The sequence below is a fragment of the Myotis brandtii genome, unplaced genomic scaffold, assembly GCF_000412655.1.
Source record: "Myotis brandtii unplaced genomic scaffold, ASM41265v1 scaffold279, whole genome shotgun sequence".
NCBI lineage: Eukaryota > Metazoa > Chordata > Mammalia > Chiroptera > Vespertilionidae > Myotis > Myotis brandtii.
In genome coordinates, this window is record NW_005360641.1 from 1,127,581 (window position 1) to 1,147,365 (window position 19,785).

At 34.7% G+C, this 19,785-nt stretch overlaps 1 long non-coding RNA gene across 1 annotated transcript in view; it reads right to left on the reverse strand.

Annotated features, from left to right (window-relative positions):
- The window catches only part of LOC106726536, a 16,497-nt gene extending 6,618 nt beyond the window's left edge, over positions 1-9,879 (reverse strand). The window contains exons 1-3 of the long non-coding RNA XR_001362606.1: positions 9,700-9,879; positions 8,997-9,001; positions 2,043-2,047 (exon numbers count right to left, since the gene is read on the reverse strand). This is a non-coding gene — a long non-coding RNA (uncharacterized LOC106726536). The remainder of the gene's footprint in view (positions 1-2,042; positions 2,048-8,996; positions 9,002-9,699) is intronic.
- Positions 9,880-19,785: the final 9,906 nt, after the last annotated feature.

Below are 19,785 nucleotides of genomic sequence, written 5' to 3' on the forward strand. Positions count from 1 at the left end.
TTCGAAAAGTATCTATTTAGGTCTGTTGCCCATTTTTTGATTGGGTTGTTTATCTTCCTTTTGTTAAGTTGTATGAGTTCCCTGTAAATGTTGGAGATTAAACCCTTATTGGTGATAACATTGGTAAATATGTTCTTCCATGCAGTGGGCTTTTTGTTGTTTTGTTGATGGTTTCTTTTGCTGTACAGAGCTTTTTATTTTATTCTAGCCTTTTAATTACCCATAACTCATTAAATTATATCACTTTATCTCTTGCCTTTGTTCCACCCATTGTTTTTTGTTTGTTTGTTTGTTTGTTTTCTGTGTAATGTTCTATTTACCATAGGAAGGCAAAATATATCAGAAAAGAAATTGTATTTAATTCAAAAAACTCTGCTGAGGTGTGATTTTAACTTGGGAATTTTTTGTGGAAACAAAGGTTCAGTATTTTTTATTTAAAACTTGTTTAATTTTTATTCAAATCCATGGCAATAGTCAAATTAAGCATAGCCATCTCCCTGTTTTCTGTACCTACTATGGGTCTTTATTCTGACACCAAGGCTGTTGCCTTTCAGGGACCTAAAAGTGTATTGTCACTGTTGATCTTCAACTTTGCTACAGACAATCTGATTCATATATCAAGCAATAAACATGCTTACAACCAACAGACATGGTTTTCTGATAAAGTTATTCACTCAAATCTGACAGAGATGAGAAATGTTTTCCATCAGAACAAAACAAAGATGTAGTACTATTCCCTTTGTGAAGACTACCTGTAGCTTGTGGAGTTTTGACATTTATGAAAATAAAACTAGGAACTTTTGAAGGTTTTTAAATAACTCTTACAAGGTTGCTTGCTGTTTCCAAACCCTTCAGAATTCAAAATGATCAGATCACGCAGGGACTTGATGCTGTAAATCAATGAAAGAAAACAGAAGTTAAAAACCGAGAAGACATGAAATACTTCTTCCTAATACTGCCTTCACAATCCTTCATTTCCAAACGAGTTCATTACACTATATTATATTGTTAGGAATACTGTGACCTGGTCTAATAAAACTGGTAAATTTATCTACAGTAACACACAGATTGGGGAAAAGTAAAATATTCCAAGTGTTCATTCAACATATCATCTCTGCCTATAATATTCATTATCTTCATTAATCCATTTTTATATCAAGCTTCCTTTGTATGTACTTATAGCCTTGTATTATAGATGTAGCAAGAGAAGCCTTTACAAATATTCTCTCTCAGAAACTTCAATAGAAGGTATAAAAGACCTAAGTCTAATATTTTCTCCCTATTATTATTAAACTATGCTGTAATAAATAAATTTAAATATGTCACTACAAAATAAATTTTAAAAGCATGTGGGAAAAAAGGAATCCTTAGTTTATATCAGGTTACTAATGCAGATTTAAATGAAAACCCCACGGTTTTGCCTCAATATATATAATTTTCCCTTCTTCCCAAAGTCAGTGCCAGTGCCAGACAATACTTGATACTTATGGCACCAATTCTACCTTTAAGCCATTGTAAGAATTCATCTTTTAATATTTTCTGGTATCAAATAATATGGCAATATGTCTACATGTATTTAGAGTATAATTGTAAAATTTCAGTTTATGAATAATAGATAGCCAAAATATGCAGAGTATAAAGTTATGCAAAAGAGTTGAATAAATGTTATCAGAATGTATTAACATTTTATATCATGTGTGATATTTAAGAGTTTAGAAAATTCCTGTAAATATTCTCTCTCTCCTCTGCTTCAAATAGATGGTTTATTATTCCACCTACCTTCAACTTTCCTGTAAATCCATGCCAATATCATTAAATCCCTCAACCTGACTGCGACTGAGCTATCTGCAATATAACAAGTAATATATAGCATATATAGTAAACTTTTTCAGTGTTGATTTTTTCCATTGATTTTTAGAAAGAATGGCAAGGAAGGGGAGAGACAGAGAGGGAGAAACATCCATGTGAGAGAGACACTTCAACTGGTTGCCTCCCGCACTTGCCCCTACCAGGGCCAGGGATTGAGCCTGTTACTGAGGTACGTGCCCTTTCTTGACCAGAATTGAAACTGTGACCCTTCAGTCTGAGAGCTGACATTCTAACCATTAAGCAATACTGGCTAGGACTATAGTAAACTTTTTAACCAAAAAATTTGGTGGTGCAGGAAAGGACTAATAAATGTCTAGTAAGTAGATTAATATGTTTAGAAACAAGCTTTTTTGGGCTTATTTCACATTTATTGATTGATTGATTGATTGATTGATTGATTGGGGTGACATTGGTTCATAACACCACACAGTTTTCAAGTCTACAACTCAACAAAATATCACCTGCACACTGAAGAATGTGTCCATTGCTCCAATCAAAGTTTCTATCAACCCCCATATCCACCTAGCCCTGAATCCCCTTCCTGCTGGCTATCACCACACTGTTGTCTATGTCTATGTGTTACGTATATCTGGTGTTTTTTTTTCACCCTCATATCCACCTAGCCCTGAATCCCTTTCCCGCTGGCTATCACCACACTGTTGTCTATGTCTATGTCTTACGTATATCTGGTGTTTTGTTGTTGTTGTTTTTTTGCTAATCTCTTCACCTTATTTAATCCAGTCTCCCCTCTTACCTCCTCTCTGACAGCGGTCAGTCCATACCATGTACCCATGCCTCTGTTTCTATTTCAGCCGTGGGCAAACTACGGCCAGCGTTTGAAATGAATAAAACTAAAAAAAAAAAAGACCGTACCCTTTTATGTAATGATGTTTACTTTGAATTTATATTAGTTCACACAAACACTCCATCCATGCTTTTGTTCCGGCCCTCCGGTCCAGTTTAAGAACGCATTGTGGCCCTCGAGTCAAAAAGTTTGCCCACCCCTGTTCTAGATCGTGGCTATTGTAAATAATGCTGCAATGAACATAGGGGTGCATATATTCTTTCTGACTGGTGTTTTGGGATTCTTAGAATATCTTCCTAGTGGGATAGCTGGGTGAAAAGGCAGTTTCATATTTAATTTTGTAAGGAACTCCATATTGTTTTCCACAGTGACTGCACCAGTCTGAATTTGAACAGTGCACAAGGGTTCCCTCTTCCCTCAGCAGCACTTGTTTGTTGATTTATTAATGATAGCCATTCTGGCAGGTGTGAAGTAATATTTCAATGAAGATTAGAAGAACTCTAAAACTCTAAGCCAAATGTATTTTCAAAGATGGTCTCAAGAATGAAGGGATGTATTTTAGGGGTGAAAGCACAAATTATTATGTCTGTTTAAATGAGCCAGTTGTTAACCTGCAAATGCCACAATTATTTATATAGTTTTTTAAAAATTTTATTTTAAAATGTTATCTGAAATACTGAAAGGTAAATGTGTGATATATTTTCAGTTAGTACTTTTGTGATTGGGAAAAAATGTAAATGGCAAAGAAAGAATAGCATATAAAATTTACATTTCCCATTGAGCGAAATTACTAAAATTTTAGGATATTTTAAGACAGATTATTAGGGAAAAGATTACTAAAATTGGGGAAGTCTTATTTTTCAATATACAGGTTGCATAATGCATTTACTTTAATTTGTTGAAACAATATTGTGAGGCAACAGTATGTCCTTATATAAAATAAGAAATTGACAATAAAAGTTAAATAATTTGTCTCAGCCTGCAGCAAAATTTTATCAGGATAAATGCTATTGCTAAACGATAGTTATATCGCTTTTATGTTTTTAGACAATGGACATAAGTTTCTGTACAGTATTACTTTGACTTATAACTATCCCTAACAGTTTTTATAAATTCAAATCTCAGAAGATTTCATATGAAAGAGAAATGTTTCAAATAATTTTACAAATTAAGCCACACACTAAGTTTTGCTAAAATTGCTCATAATAGACTTTTACTTCCTGATATATTGGTAAATAGTCTGAATTACTTAATTTGAAACTCTACACAACAACAACTATATTTGAGGGAGATTTTTTTTAATGCACTGCTTGGGTCATAGGAAGTACCTATCCCATCTCTCACTATTAAAACACACCAGGGAATACTATAAAACAGTGAAAAAGAAGGATCTCTTACACTTTGAGATAGAATGGGGGGACCTGGAGAGTATTACGGTAAAAGAAGCCAGTCAGAGGAAGATAAGTATCTCATTGATATGTGGAAATTGTCCATCCATGGATATTTCTTTGTATTCATAGGCTGTTTTCATATTTTTGCTATTGTGAATAATGCTGCGATAAACATATAAGTACATATATCTATTTAATACCCTAATTTCAATTAATTTGGTAACATACTTAGAAATGGAATTTCTGTATATCATATAGTAATTGTATTTTTAATATTTTTAGGAACTTCCATATAGTTTTCCTTAGAGGCTGCAACATTTTACATTCCCAGCAATTTTGTACAAGAATGCACATTTTTCCACATTCTCACTAACACTTATATTTTGCTTTCTGATAATAGCAGTCCTAACAGATGTGAGGTTTTGATTTGTATTTTCCTGATGATCATAATATTTACTATTTTTTCATATACCTGTTGTCCATTTGTATGTCTTCTTTGGAGAAATGTTTATTTAAGTCCTTTATCTATATTTCCATTGGGTTGTTTTATTTTCTTTTTTGCTATTGAGTTGTAGGAATTCTATTAATCTCTTATCAGACATATGGCTTGCACATAGTTTCTTCCATTCTGTCTGTTGTTTCCTTTATTGAACAGAATTTTTTTAGTTTGATATAGTCCCTCTTGTCTAATTTTTGTTGTTCTTGCTGCCTTTGCTTTTGGTTTCATATCCAAGAAATCATTGCCACAGCCAATGTCATGAAATTTCCCCCTATTTTTTCTTGTGGTTTTACAGTTTCAGGTCCTGTAATTAAATCTTTAATATATATGGAATTGAATTTTTTGTATGCTGTAATATCAGAATTCAATTTTGTTTTTTCCATGTGGATATCGAGTTTTCTTAACATTTGTTAAAGAGATTGTCTTTTTTTTCCATTGTGTGTTCTTGGTACGCTTGTTGAAAATCAGCTGATCATCTATGCATGGAATTATATCTTGTCTCTATATTCTGTTACATTCATGTCTGTCTTTATGCCAGTATCATACTATTTTAATGATCATACCTTTGAAATCAGAAAATGTGATGCCTTCCAGCTGTGTTTGACTTTCTTCTCTGGATTACTTTGGCTAATAGAGGTTTATTGTGATTCCACCTGAATTTTAAAATGTTTTTTTTTTTATTTCTGTAAAAAATGCTATTGAAATTTTAATAATTATTTCATTGAATCTGTAAATTACTTTAGTTAGTATGGACACTTAATAATATTAAATCTTACAATCCACGAACATCAGATATTTTACCATTTATTTTTTCTCCTTTAATTTCTTTTACCTATGATTTATAGTTTTCAGTGTTTAAGTTTTTCACCTCGATGATTAATTTTATTCCTATGTATTCTATTATTTTTTATGCTATTGTAAACAGGATTGTTTTCTCAATTTCCTTTTGGGATAGTTTGCTGTTAGTGTATAAAAATGCAACTGATTTTTGCATGATGCTTTTGAATCCTGCAACTTTATTAAATTTAATAATTTTAATAGTGTTTTTGTATAATATTTAGTATTTTCTACAATTATAAGTATTTGAATGCCTCAAAGACATGTAACTTGATATCAGATAATCATTTGAGATAGAATATCTAAACATTATTATATTTTTTTTCTTCATGAATTATTCAACCACAGTCATTTGTACATTTTGAAGTATATTTTTATTGCAGTGTGTGACTTAGGGCACGTATTGTGGTGTTTTTTTTCTATCTTACACTAGAAAAAAAACCTTTCCTAATTTTTATCTGCTGCCAGAAGCTAATTCCAGCATGTCATAAATGCAAGAAGTTTCATCAAAAGGTTGATGGAATCTTGAAGATTGCCTGCTGGAAATGGCTAAAGGCATTTCCTCACACCTAAAGATTTGCATAAATGATTGCTTGCTGCCTGACAGCTGAGGGCATTTTAATCTACAAGTTATTGCCTCCTCCTGGCCAAACACCTGAACAGCCATAGGCAGTTCCCCCAATCTGACAATGGACTCTGTATACCAAACCTTGCGTTTGATGTATATCTACTTTGCCTTAGGACAATTTGTGTTAATAAAAAGCAAGGGGTCCAGAGAGACAGGAGGACTTGATTTCTTTAGCTAAGTCTTCTCTGGCTCCCCAAAATGCCTTCCAAAATTATGTTTCATCTCTATACTCTTTAATAATTTACCACAGCCCTTCTCCAGATTCCTGAAACCCTTTCTAGATGCTGGATTAAGACCCCTGGCAATCTGCTTCATAATTTGTTATATTATGGTGCTACTAAGTATATTATATCATTAAAATGGTAGTCTTCTTAAATCTCTATATATTTTATTATGGTTTCATATTTTGAGAACATTCACTCAAAATTATTTCAATTCCCAGATGATAGTCTCCAAATAAAGAGAATCATATGCATGCCAAAGTCATATCAAAAGGTAGTCTAGTTCTCCCCCTCTTAACCCTTGCTTGGCCTTGTGCTTCCCTTGACCAATGGAGTGCAGAAGAAGTGATCATATGTATCATTCAAGCCCAGAACCATTAGTTCTGTGCCTTTCCTGAAGGCCAGAACTACAACCAAAGACTGTAAGTTAAAACTAAAAGAGCAGAGAGGAAATTGTTTTTGAAGCTGGAGAAAGGGAAAACTCTTTTAGGTACTAGTGGAACAGTTAGTGAAACTATGATAGAGACAGGGGATATAGAATGTACCTGACATCTTATGGATTTGGGAACGATGACTTCTGGTCAGTAATTATAAAGTGCTAACTAGATTTTTATACCTACCGATAATACGGTATCACAAAATATAATTAAATTGAAGAAGAAAATGCTAATTTCCAAGCAAAATGTAGTGAAAATATTTTCATCTTAGGACTTGTTTGGTTAGGAAATAACATTCTTATTCCATGTGTTATCTTCCTGCAAATGTTCCTTAAAATAAGAATGACCTTAGGGCAAAGATTAAATTCAGTGCTGCTAGTGGAACATATCCTTAGGATGAGTATCAAATCCAGTATGTTGTTCTAAGCTCTTCTGATTATTTCTCTATAAAATTGAATATAGTACCTTTCAGACCCTAATAATTAGGTTAAATAAATTATAAAACTTTTATGATTTTGTTGGTTAGCTCTCTGGTTTACAGTTAAAATATAATGGGATTTTTTTTCACAATGGTGTTTGAGTAACATATTACTATTATAAAAGAGAGTTTTATAACTTGATAAGTAAAAGTAGAGTTTTATAATTTGGTAAGTAGAACATTGTTTTATGAGCTATGTCTGCTTGGACTGAAAAGGGCAGATGTAATCCAAGATAAAAGGATGTTAATTTTAGTAAATGGTTTAACTTTGGAAGCAGATGACTTCTGGTTGAGATTCAGGGTCTGATTTCCCTTGATTTTGTACTGGTCTTTTGTCTTACCTTGATTGATAGATTGTGGCAATAGTGATATTCAACATTCTGCCACTTTCAGTTTCACATCTTCAGAGTATTAGCAGCTTCCACTTTGTTTCTGAGTGATTGGAGCACCTTAATGGATTATCTGAAGGTTCAGAAGCAATATTGGATTTCTCAGTGCCAGTTGAACTCCCAACTGAGACAAGCACATGAGTAACCTCAGCTAAATCAGTTGTGACCAGTCAACTCACAGCATTGTGGGAAATTACATCATTGTTCCTTTAAGCCCATATGTCTGTGGGTGCTTTATTATACAGAGATTGATAACTAAAACAAACTAGAACAAAAATGAAATGTTTCTTTTTTGTGAAGTATTATGAGTTTTCTTTTACTTCATTTTTTTCCTTGCAATTTTTCCCCTCCTCATAATTTTCTTCTTTCTTCCACCATTATTCTTTTCCCATTCTTTGTGTCTTTCCTTCCCTTCTTCTCCCCTCTCTCCCTCCCTCTTTCCCTTCCTTTTTTCCTTCCTTTCTTCATTCATTTTTCCTCTTTTTTTTCATTTTACTCTATGTTTTTTTAACCTTTGATGCCATAAGTCTAGACTGATATTGTCATTAATAGGAGGATTTTAAAACCCACAAACACACAAATACACACACATATATTGAATGACAAGGACTCTTTCCTTGGTTAAATTTTAGTCAAGAACCCTCTTCTTGACTGGGCCTCAGTCTTGGCTTACTCTTTGCCCGCAGAGCCCAATTTTAGTAAAGAATCTGGCTAAGCCTTTTATTGAGAATTCCCTCTACCTTTAATATCAATCAAGTTCCTTGTCCTTTACTCTTGGTAGCCAAACACTGACACTACATTTATTAATAATTCTATTAAGCTTATTTAGCAAGAGTCTCCCTACTACTCAATATCGTTTCCTTTAGCAATTTTCTATTCATTGACCACCTCATATTGCTCTTTGGCCATAGATCCTAACTGCCTTTAATATATTCAGCATTGAGTTCTATCTTTTGTTCCTATTGCAGTAGTTTCCCTTGACATTTATAACAAGAATTTGATTCAATTATATATTTTCACTAGAGGCCCAGTACATGAAAATTTGTGCACTGGGGGGTAAGTCCCTCAGCCCAGCGTGCCCCCTCTTACAGTCCGGAAGCCCTTAGAGCAGCAGTTCTCAACCTGTGGGTCACGACCCCTTTGGCGGTCAAATGACCCTTTCACAGGGGTCGCCTAAGACCATCCTGCATATTAGATTTTTACATTACGATTCATAACAGTAGCAACATTACAGTTATGAAGTAACAACAAAAATAATTTTATGGTTGGGTCACGACATGAGGAACTGTATTTAAAGGGCCAGAAGGTTGAGAACCACTGCCTTAGAGGATGTTCTACTGATGGCTTAGCCCCACTCCCCATGGGCCTAAGCTGCAGGCTGGCCTCCCTCTGTGGGAAGCAACCTGGCCGATCAGGGGAAGGTGCCGTCCCTGTCACCCCACCGCTGCTGCTGCCTCTGGCCTTCCTCTGCAGGAGGCGACCAGGCAGATTAGGGGAAGGCGCCACCCCCATCACTCCACTGCTACTGCCACTGCTGGTCGCTGCAGCTGCCGGCCCTCCGCAGACCTTGCAGCCACTGCGTCTTTGTCTTGAAGGACATCTGTTTCCTCAGCCCTTGCAGCCACTGCGTCTTTGTCTTGAAGGACATCTGTTCGATGTCCAGTCTAATTAGCATATTACTCTTTTATTAGTATAGATTTGAAGGAGAATATTTTATTATTTTAATGTATAGAAAATTCAAGTGTACATTTAACTCAGTTTGGTGGCAAGTTACTTTAGCGTTTTTTCTAATGTGAGCCACAGATTTTGGTGCCACATGTTGCCTCTTCAATAATGGCAGATCTTATCATATCTGTCTTTGTCACAAGCCCTGAGAGCTTCCCACAGCTAAGCCTGAGATTCTCTGTATTCTGAGTTAACCTGTGTGAATGTGGTGGTGGTACAGGTCTTCCTGTGGCCTAGATGTCCCAATTATGCCCCAATTAATTAATTATCTGTCTAGACTTAGTGGGACAAACGCAAGTGACCAGGAGTCAGCAATAATGGCCTATCCCCTGGTACTTCAATGTCTAGACAGCTGAGCCAAACCAGAACACATAAACACACAAGACAGAATTAGTATGCAATCACACAAGGTTTATTTACCTATTCCTAGTGGGTCCTAGGCTCCAGCAAGGCCACCCGGCGATGCACACCGAAAGACGGACGACGAAGACGGAGCCAGACGGGTGGCTGCAGTTGGTTCAGGCTCAGACAGCAGAGCAGTCAATCAGGGGCTCGTCTCATGGAGTGACGTGGAGTCCTCCTCTCTTCAGGCAGGAGACTTCAACTGAAGAATAATCTGATGCTTATATAGCCCGTGTTAAACAACTTGTGTCTTATCAGTGTGGGCCAGACGGTGTGCCTTGTGCTAGGAGCAGGGTGTTTACGCTTTAAGGGCTTAGGGCGTTTAGATCAAGATAGTGGGGCATTCACCACATTTTGGAAGTTACAGAGTATTGGGGTCTTCACACAGCAAACATTTCACACAATAATTATTTCCACACATTAGAGGGGTTTTCTTATGACCACGACATTATTAGAACACTGGATGTCCCAGCCTGGCCTTCCCCTCAACAGCAGGTGCCAGAGCCATCTTCTTCCCTTAGCCTTCTTTTCTTTCAACATCTTGTTTGTGTGTGAACGTGTATGTGTGTGTGTGTTCTAACACATAGATTATTTATTTAGAAATTTAAAAAAATTCTGATTTTTTTAAGATTTCTATTTGTAATATTTAAAATCAACAACTTGCTTCATTTAATTCTATTGATCTCATTTTTCTTAATGCTTTGTGTTTTATATATTTAGAAATTTCTGTATATTTGTTTCTTTTTAAATTCTATGTATTAATTTTCTGAAAGGTGATAAATTATAAATTAGTTCTTTGAATCAACATTGCAATCCCCTATCTCTTTCTCTTTCTACACATACAGTGAGTATTTATTTTTAATTAATAAATAACATCATTTTAATTTTATATTTAAATATTATTCTTAGAATTATTTATGGTCCAGATGTCTCCTGTAGTGTTAAACCAGGCTTGCATAATTTTTTGTTACATTCTTGATATAACTTGAAGGTAGATTATTCATATTTACATATGCTAATTAAAATGAAAAACACAACTTTCTGCAACATTTTATAAAATATGGCAATGCTGGCATATTTTCTACATAATGCCTGCAAGTTTTCACTAAGGAAAACTTTGTGATGTATTTGAATTTTCTCTTCTGGGTAACAGTCACCCCACCGCTGCTATTGCCTCTGGCCTCCCACTGCAGGAGGCGACCAGGCCAATCAGGGGAAGATGCCGCCCCCATCACCCCGCTGCTGCTGTCACTGCTGGCTGCAGTGTAAATGTATTTCATACAGTGTGAATTTTAAACCAAAGTTGGTGTACTCATGGTTCATAATTTATATTTTCCTTTTTAGTTACTTAGAGTCAAAGAGAATGTTTTCTTATATTGAAAGAGGGTAACTATTTATGATAACTTGTATTTACTATAATAGATAGAGAGTTTTAAATTATGCTATCTTGAACAATGCTATTGTAATATAATATATGTTTACTATAGTATTCAGGGGAATATTAATGACACAAGTATTATGGATAATTTTCTAAAACTGACTTAAGTTATTTTTTTTTTAAATATATTTTATTGGTTTTTTTACAGAGAGGAAGGAAGAGGGATAGAGAGTTAGAAACATCGATGAGAGAGAAACTGATCAGCTGCCTCCTGCACACCCCCAACTGGGGATGTGCCCGCAACTTAGGTACATGCCCTTCGCCAGAATTGAACCTGGGACCCTTCAGTCCACAGACCGATGCTCTATCCACTGAGCCAAACCGGTTAGGGCTGACTTAAGTTCTTTATTGTTTATTATATGAAAATTCACACTGTCACTCTTTCTTTAATTACATTAGCTCTTTTATAAAAATCTGCAACAAGTTCATCCCAAAAACACTGGATGAGAGATACTTTGACTTTCTAAAAATACTGAGAAAAAGAGTAATTTAGAAAAAAAAGTATCAAAATCTAAAACATTCTCAAGGATCTGAGCTAAATCCAGAAATGGCACACATGTTATGTAGCCATGGTTTTATTTCTGTCTATATGCTGAGCTGAAAATGAAAATGTATGCCAATAATCTACTGAATAAAACACACACTAAAATTCCTTTAGACTGCTGTTATACTATAACCAATGCTCACAACTCAAAATACATTATAATATGTTTGGAAAATTCTTCCGATCAAAGACTATGTTTTAGAGTGATACTTTTTTTGTAATTTTTAAAAATTCCTATGCCTCATATTTGGATATAGCAAAAAAAATGACAAAATTAATTTTAGGACTTAAATATATATAAAGCAAAATGAACAGAAGGTACATGTTATTTTTCTTTCAAAAGGTAAATTTTTGTAAGAGGACATGAATACATCTGGAGGTAACCTAATATGCATTTTATTTTTCACAAAATTCCCAATAAATTAAATTATACCACTCTCCTCTGCTATGTCACTAAGTTCTTAATGCAATAAAGCACATTTTCCTGTGCAAACCTGTAGGACAAATATCTGATACTTTAGGCATTAAATTTATAATTTTATTAACTAATTAAAATGAATGATTATGATAGTAAATAGTGACTTTTATTTATTTACAAATTTTATGTTATTTAGTAAACTTGACATTTGTCAGCTATTATCACATGAGAGTAGGGAAAAAAATCCATGTACAAAATTCATTCATAAAGGTCTTCTAAAATTGTACATTTTAAAGATGGAAATATATGTTTCTTCTCAATGAAGATATCAGACAATGTGTAGACTTCCTGAATTTAGAAGGCCATTTGTTACATGACAAATACAATATGTTGAAAATCTAATTTTCAAAGGCATTAACTTACAAATTATTTTTTCTTTATTTGGTTTTATTTTAACTGACCATTATATGTCTTTATACCATTTTATTGTTATGATTAAATCCTGAATCAACAATTATGGTAGTCTTTGATAGACGTTCTTTAATTTTTGTGAATATTGGAAGATGGGAAAATATATCCAGCTATAACTTGCCTCTATGCATATTTTTATATAATTAAGCATTAAGTAATTACAATAAAATATTAATTAAATTAAACACATGTGCTTTGGGAAAATCATTTTCTATACCAATCTTGAAAAGTGAATCCGAGGGACAATTTCTCCTATCTTGTAGTAGCAAAATAAATACAACTATCTACAGTAATTCTAAAATATAGTAGGCAATTTGTGTGTGGATGTGACTGAATTATATTTTTACATTAAAACTTTTTGAAACAATCTCAAAGTTAATATATGTGACAACTGCATTGCAAATAACCTTCTTATTTCTGAATCACCTTTAAATAAGTTGTTGACATGATGCCAAATCATTCACAAAAACATTTTTGTGTATACTTCTTAATAACAATCTTACCACGATTTAAACATGAAGACAAAGAATTAATGTGGATATATCACTACCATTTAATCTTGAAGCCATTCAAATTTCTTCAATTATTCTAGTAATATCCATGAAAAGAAAAAAATACAATTCTGAATTACACACATGTATCTATGTCATTTTAGTTTAATGGAATAGTCCCAGTTTTTCCTTGACCTTCATGACAGAGACACATGGGAATATTGAAAGCCAGTTGTTTTGTATAATGCCCTTCACTTTTGGATTCTCAGATATTTCATCATAATTAGAATCAGATAAACACCTTTGGCAGGTATAACAATGATGAGAATCTCTGTCCTTCCCATTCAATCCTATAAGGCTACACCATTCCAATTTGTCTCACTACTTATTTATTGATTTCAATTTTGGGCATTTGATTAAATGACACCTACTAGTATTATTCATTTAAAAGTTACTCTTTTTTCCTTTTATTTTTGTATATACAAGTACTTGGGTTGCTGATATCCTGAGACTTTATCAAACTTTCTATTTATTCACTAATTTATATTAGTATAGACTTACAGATTCCTTATATAATGGGGTATAACCCATTAGTATTATTTTGACATCAAATTTTCACAGTGAGCATCTCTTTAAATTGACTTCTGTATCCTTTGGCATATGCACAGCGTTCTTTGGGTTCTTCTTTATTTTCTGGCCAAGAAAATACCTCAGTCTCATTTTGTACTTTTCTTGCCTCAGTCCTAGAATGTGTTATTTTTGTAAGGAGTGCTGCATTATTTTAATGGAGAATAGAGTATAGAAAGTAAGATTGTGGTGCTAGGCATTTTGATTGTTACTAGTGTGTTACTACTCCCAGGAACATTGCAGGGGAAAGAGGTAGGAATATATAAACACACATATGCATATGTACATATTCACATTTATTTCTACATCTTGATATGTTGAAATCTTTGAGTTTACAATGATACCTCCAACTTGTATTCAACAACATAGGATTTATTTCCGTTTTTTTCATTTCCCACCCACTTCTTTCTTGCCTTCTCTTCTCGTACTTTTTAGGCTCTACAACCCAATAATGGAATGTACTCCTAATATGATGTTCTCCTTACCTCCACTGGTGCACTGACTTCTTAGTCTGAGCTACTAGCCAACTGTGAATATCCCTTACTCCTCTTGTGTATTATGTCCTGAGTCAGACATAATCTTCCCAACAAAGGGGAGGCTTCCCATCCTGCTCTAGCCCAACACTCTGGGCGAGGCAGCTGCTGCCACCTCACCATCTCCCTTGCTCAAGGCTGACTTATTGGCTAATCTTGTTCTGGCACTAGCCCTTGCTGGGCTGTCTTTTTCGTTTGAACACCATCCTCACTCTACTTGGGTTCTGATTCCAGATTGTGGAGCAGGTTTAATTTTCACCCAACACACAAGAACCTGCCTGTTCAGCCCTTCCTACTGGTTTGTGAATTGGAGTGTTTAGGAAGGGAAAGAGAAGAGGCAAAGAAAGACCTATAGTTTATTTTGATATGTTGCATCTCATGATACAAATTTGAACACCATCTTCACTATACTTGGGTTCTGATTCCAGATTGTGGATCAGGTTTAATTTTTACCCAACACACAAAAAAACTGCCTGTTCGGCCCTACCTACTGGTTTGTGAATTGGAGTGTTTAGGAAAGGAAAGAGAAGAGACAAAGAAAGAGCTATAGTTTATTTTGATATGTTGCATCTCATGATACAATAACAAAATCCACAGATTGAGCCAAATTTTAAATCTCACAAAACAAAAAGTCATTGTTGCTCTTCGCACAAACACTATTATATGCTATCTAAAAATATTGAATATTTGAAGAATGGTCTCCTAAAAGAAACTACTTTACACCTAACTCCTCATCACCTTTAATATTATTAGATATTTTTATTATTATCAGGACTCATGTTATCAAAAGGTTTAAAAAGTCAAATTATTGTTTGATATTAGAAATTTAAAGTAAGCCTAAAAGTTAAATATCAGTAAGTTTTATTTTAAAACTAGAGGCCCGGTACATGAAATTCTTGCACTTGGGGGGATCCCTCAGCCCATCCTGTGCCCTCTTTCAGTCCAGGAGCCCTCAGGGGATGTCCAACTGATGGCTGCTGTCGGACATCCTCAGCACTGCTGCAAAGGCAGGAGAGGCTCCCACCACCGCCGCTGCGCTCACCAGCTGTGAGCCTGGCTCAGGGCTTCTGGCTGAGCAGCGCTCCCCCTGTGGGAGTGCACTGACCACCGGGGGCATTGAGAGTCTGCCCCCGATGGTCAGTGCATGTCATAGCAACTGGTTGTTCTGCCGTTTGGTTGATTTGTATATTAGGCTTTTATTATATAGGACTAGAGGCCCAGCGCACGAAATCGTGTGCAAGTAGCTCTCCCCGCCAACCGCTGCTTGGCTCGCCGCCCTGCCTGCCGCCGCTCGTGGCTTCCCGCCCCATCTGCTGCCACTCACAGGCGGGGGGGAAGGGATGGAGAGGTGGTCAATGCACCTCATGGCAACTGGTTGAGCGGTCATTCCAGTCATTACATTTATGTTCTCTGGCCTTTTATTATATAGGGTTATATTTTAATAAATTATACATACATGTTTAATGCTAAAGTATTAGTATTTTATATAATTATTTGTAACTATCCTATATAATAAAAGCCTATTGTGCAAATTGTCCCCTCAACTGGAAGTTCGACTGGGAGTTTGACCAGGGAGTGGGGCCCGCTGGCCAAACATGGGAAGGGAGGCCCTGGCCAGCAGCTAGCATCCGCTAGGGACCCTACCCATGTACGAATTTCATGCATTGGGCCTCTAGTATTCTGATAAAAAGTATCAAAGTAAGAAATATATTGAAGAGCCAATATTACTATATATATACTGTCAATATAGATTAAAGAGTCAAAAATCTGTCATGGGCATGTCACAATATTAACGAATTTATTTCTGTACCTTATATTTTCTTTCACTGATCTATATATCTATTTCTTACCTAATCTATATGATGTTGAATTGGATAGACTTATAAAATAGCTGTTTATGCTACAAATCTATAATAATAAAAGAGTAATATGCTAATTAGACCAGACAGCTGAATGACTTTCCAGACGACCTTCCAGATGAAGCTGGGGCTGCAAGGGTCGAGCCCCTTGCACGAATTTTATGCATTGGGCCTCTAGTCCTTTATAATATCCTAAGAGCTATAAGGTGAGTAAAGACAGTATGTGGACTTACTGATCATATCAGTAATGTTGAATAATGATAAAGATAATTTGAGAAATCAAAATTGACCATGAGATATTTAGGTAAATCAGACCATAGTCAAAAAAGCAGTTTTATATTAGGCTTGTATCTACTGTAAAATGAGAAGCCTATGAGATAAGGGTGAAATTTTAAATCACAACAGTATATAATAAAAAGATATGACACTCAATATATACATCTTTTTGGGAAACAATTAAGAGCCCCAAATTCAAGTACATAAAAAGAGACTGTTCCACTTGGATTATGAATACAAAGATTGCAAAAAAAAAAAAAAGACTCACATGGAATTTTTGTCTCTGGTTCTAAATAATGGTTCATTATACATACCTGAAACTTCAGCTGATTTAATAAGAAAACTCCAACTCTCTGTCGTATGATGAAATAGTACCCAGAGTGGGGGGACAAAGAATTGTAAGCTTCATTAGGAATGACATAATATAAAACATTTCATATCCATTAATTAATATAAATAACGAAATCTGAATATGACTCCAGATGATACATTACTGGTGGGACCGTAAGTGGGCTCCATTTCTAAAAGCTGAAAATAGTACATGCGCTACAACCTGGAAATTCTAACTGCCAGTATATACCAAGATGAAACTTGATCATATGTACTTCAGGATAAATTTCCAAGAATGTTCCTAGCAGGACTTTTATAATAACAAATTTAATAAACAAACTTAATGTTATTGATAGGAAAATGGATACATTATGAGCAAAACAGAATGTTATATGGCTGCAAAATGATTGAATTAGGGTAAACATAATTATATATGATATATGAATTATAGAAATGTAATAGTAACTGAAAAAAATTATATGGCTGCAAAATGATTGAATTAGGGTAAACACAATTATATATGAATTATAGAAATGTAATAGTAACTGAAAAAAATAAAAACAAATTAAGTCCCAGGAATGTGCATAGAGAGTGATAACTATTGCTTAAGTTTAAAACAAAAGGTTGTGTGTTGGTGTGCATTTGCATCTGTGTGTGCATAGGTTCATTTAAGTAACATATATAGATGCTTTAAAACAATATGCAGTGATAACAAGATCAAGATGGCTTCTCAAGTGAAATGCTGGGGCATTATGTCATACATGAAGCAAGTAGGTCAAATTTCACAGCAAGTTTCGCTGCTACTTACTGACTAATGAAAACAAGATAACCGATGTAGCTATGTAAAGACAGGAAGATGATGCAGGGATTTAAATGCGATTGTCACATGAACAAAGGATTGCAATAATTTAGTTCTATGTAACTGAGACCCATATACAAAACTAGTATATTAGAACCTTTGTAACTAATGCAGTCTGAGTAGCAATCAGGTTTTTAATAGCAGCTTTATCATTTTTCTTTTAAGTGTTTAAAATTTAAAGGGTTTAAGAAAATCTGAAGTATTTTAATTGTGAAGAGTGTTTAACTAAGTCATCAGTAGATTTTAAGTTTTTGGGGAAAAGTAATTTCTTAAACTAGACCACATGGTTTAATAATGATTCAATCAGTCTGGGTGTTGAAATCTAGCAGCTAAGTAGGGCATCCATACAAGCATGGGTGGCAGGGACAAGGTGTGAAGTGTGAAGAAGGTGAGAAGTGAATCAGTGCAGGGGTGCACAGTGTAATGGAAACTGGTGATTTCACATGGGAAGTTAAGGAGTGGTGTGCAGTCAGTATCCAGTTAGTTTGAGGAGAGAAGCGTCCTTGCATTTTTTCAAACTGCAGTTGATGAAAATATGCAGGATGGAAGTGGTGACTTCAGGGTAATCAGAGCCCAAGTAGAGTGTGGTGTTGAGATAGTGATGAAGTGGCAGACCCCGACCAATGTTGGTTACATTCTGTGAAATGGATCAAATAGTAAACATATTGGGGGAAATGGGAGACTGGTTTCTCTTTGTCTGAAAAGGGAGTTAGTTACAAATGTGGGATTAGCAAAATCAGTTTTCTTATTGTTTTTGGTAGATGATATAGATAGATAGATAGATGACAGATAGATGGATTGATAGGTGTGTGTGTGTGTGTGTGTGTGTGTGTGTGTGTGTGTGTGTGTTGCTCATTCTATCCACCATAGTGCATGGAGAGAGCAACATTAAAATATCAATGAACACATCAAGATCAAGATTTTTGTTTCCAAAAGTCATTTTCCACAAATGCCCAGAGACCAGGATTCCTTGAAAAAATTACAGGTTCCAGAGCAAGTGGAGGGAAAGTACAAGATGGGATAGGAATATGTTTCATATAAAAAATAAAAATTAACAGGATAATTGGGTCATGGCAGTAGTCACAAAGGCTAGCTTAAATAATTTCCATGGGTCAATGTGGGACATTTTGAGCATCAAAATAATAATGGCAATTGGTTATAAATCATTAAATATGACAGGAATCCAAGATACTGTTGTGGTATGAATTACTAAGTGAACTCTGCTTGAAATATATGGCTGAGTGTCTGAGTACTTGGAGCAAAAGAAATTATATAGGGTTAGTTAGCTGCTTCATTGACCTGAAAACAACATTGAGAAAAAAAGAAAAAGAAGAATTGAGTGCACCACAGATCTGAATTTAACAAGAGGTTTCAGCTTTAATAATGTTATAATGGAGCCAGAATTGGCAGTTATCTACAGTCTTGTAAAGTCCTCAGGAATATTTTAGTTTATAGAACCATTAAACTTCACTACCCATTAAAAAATATCTTGAAAGGAAAATGCTACAATGTATAACAGTCTCCTTTCAAAGTGCCCAGCCCCATGTTATGTTAATGTAGTTGACTGTTACTTTGCTGATCATGAAACATGCCTTCTGTTATTTACGCTGCTGTGTGGTCCCTTCTCAAATAGATTTAGGACAAGGTCTGTGATTGCATTAAACATTTGCATAACATATACTGAAGTATTTATAGATTATGGAATATAATATATGTAAGTTTCTGTTATGTGATTCAGAAAAAAAAGTATAAAATACATTTCATTTTCAAAATTGAGCTATCACCTGTTAAAGTGTGTATACATTATTGGGACCCCCTGGATAAGCAAGTGATCAAAAAATTAATATGGGTAAAGGATATACTACAGGAGTTTTTTGCTTTGTTTTATAACTTCTTTGTAATTATGAAAATATACTAGGATTAATTGTTATTTAATTTTAATATTTATTTATTTATTTATTTATTTATTTATTTATTTATTTATATCTGAGTGGCAGATTTTTCAGAGACAATTTACACGAATTAAAGTCCTTAAGTAATAAATAGGTGTATACAATCACATTCTTCTCTTAGGAAGAATCACTTTCAGGTTGTAGCTGAGCTAAAAATAGGCGTCTGCTGAGCATTTCTTAACGTATGGGCCTAAAACATTCTCCTTAGCTCTGGCAGCTTGGCATTTTACTCATACCATCTTCTAAGTTGTGTGAATTGCTAAAAAGATGATAATTTAGATCTTTGTTCCCCTACTGAATATAGCC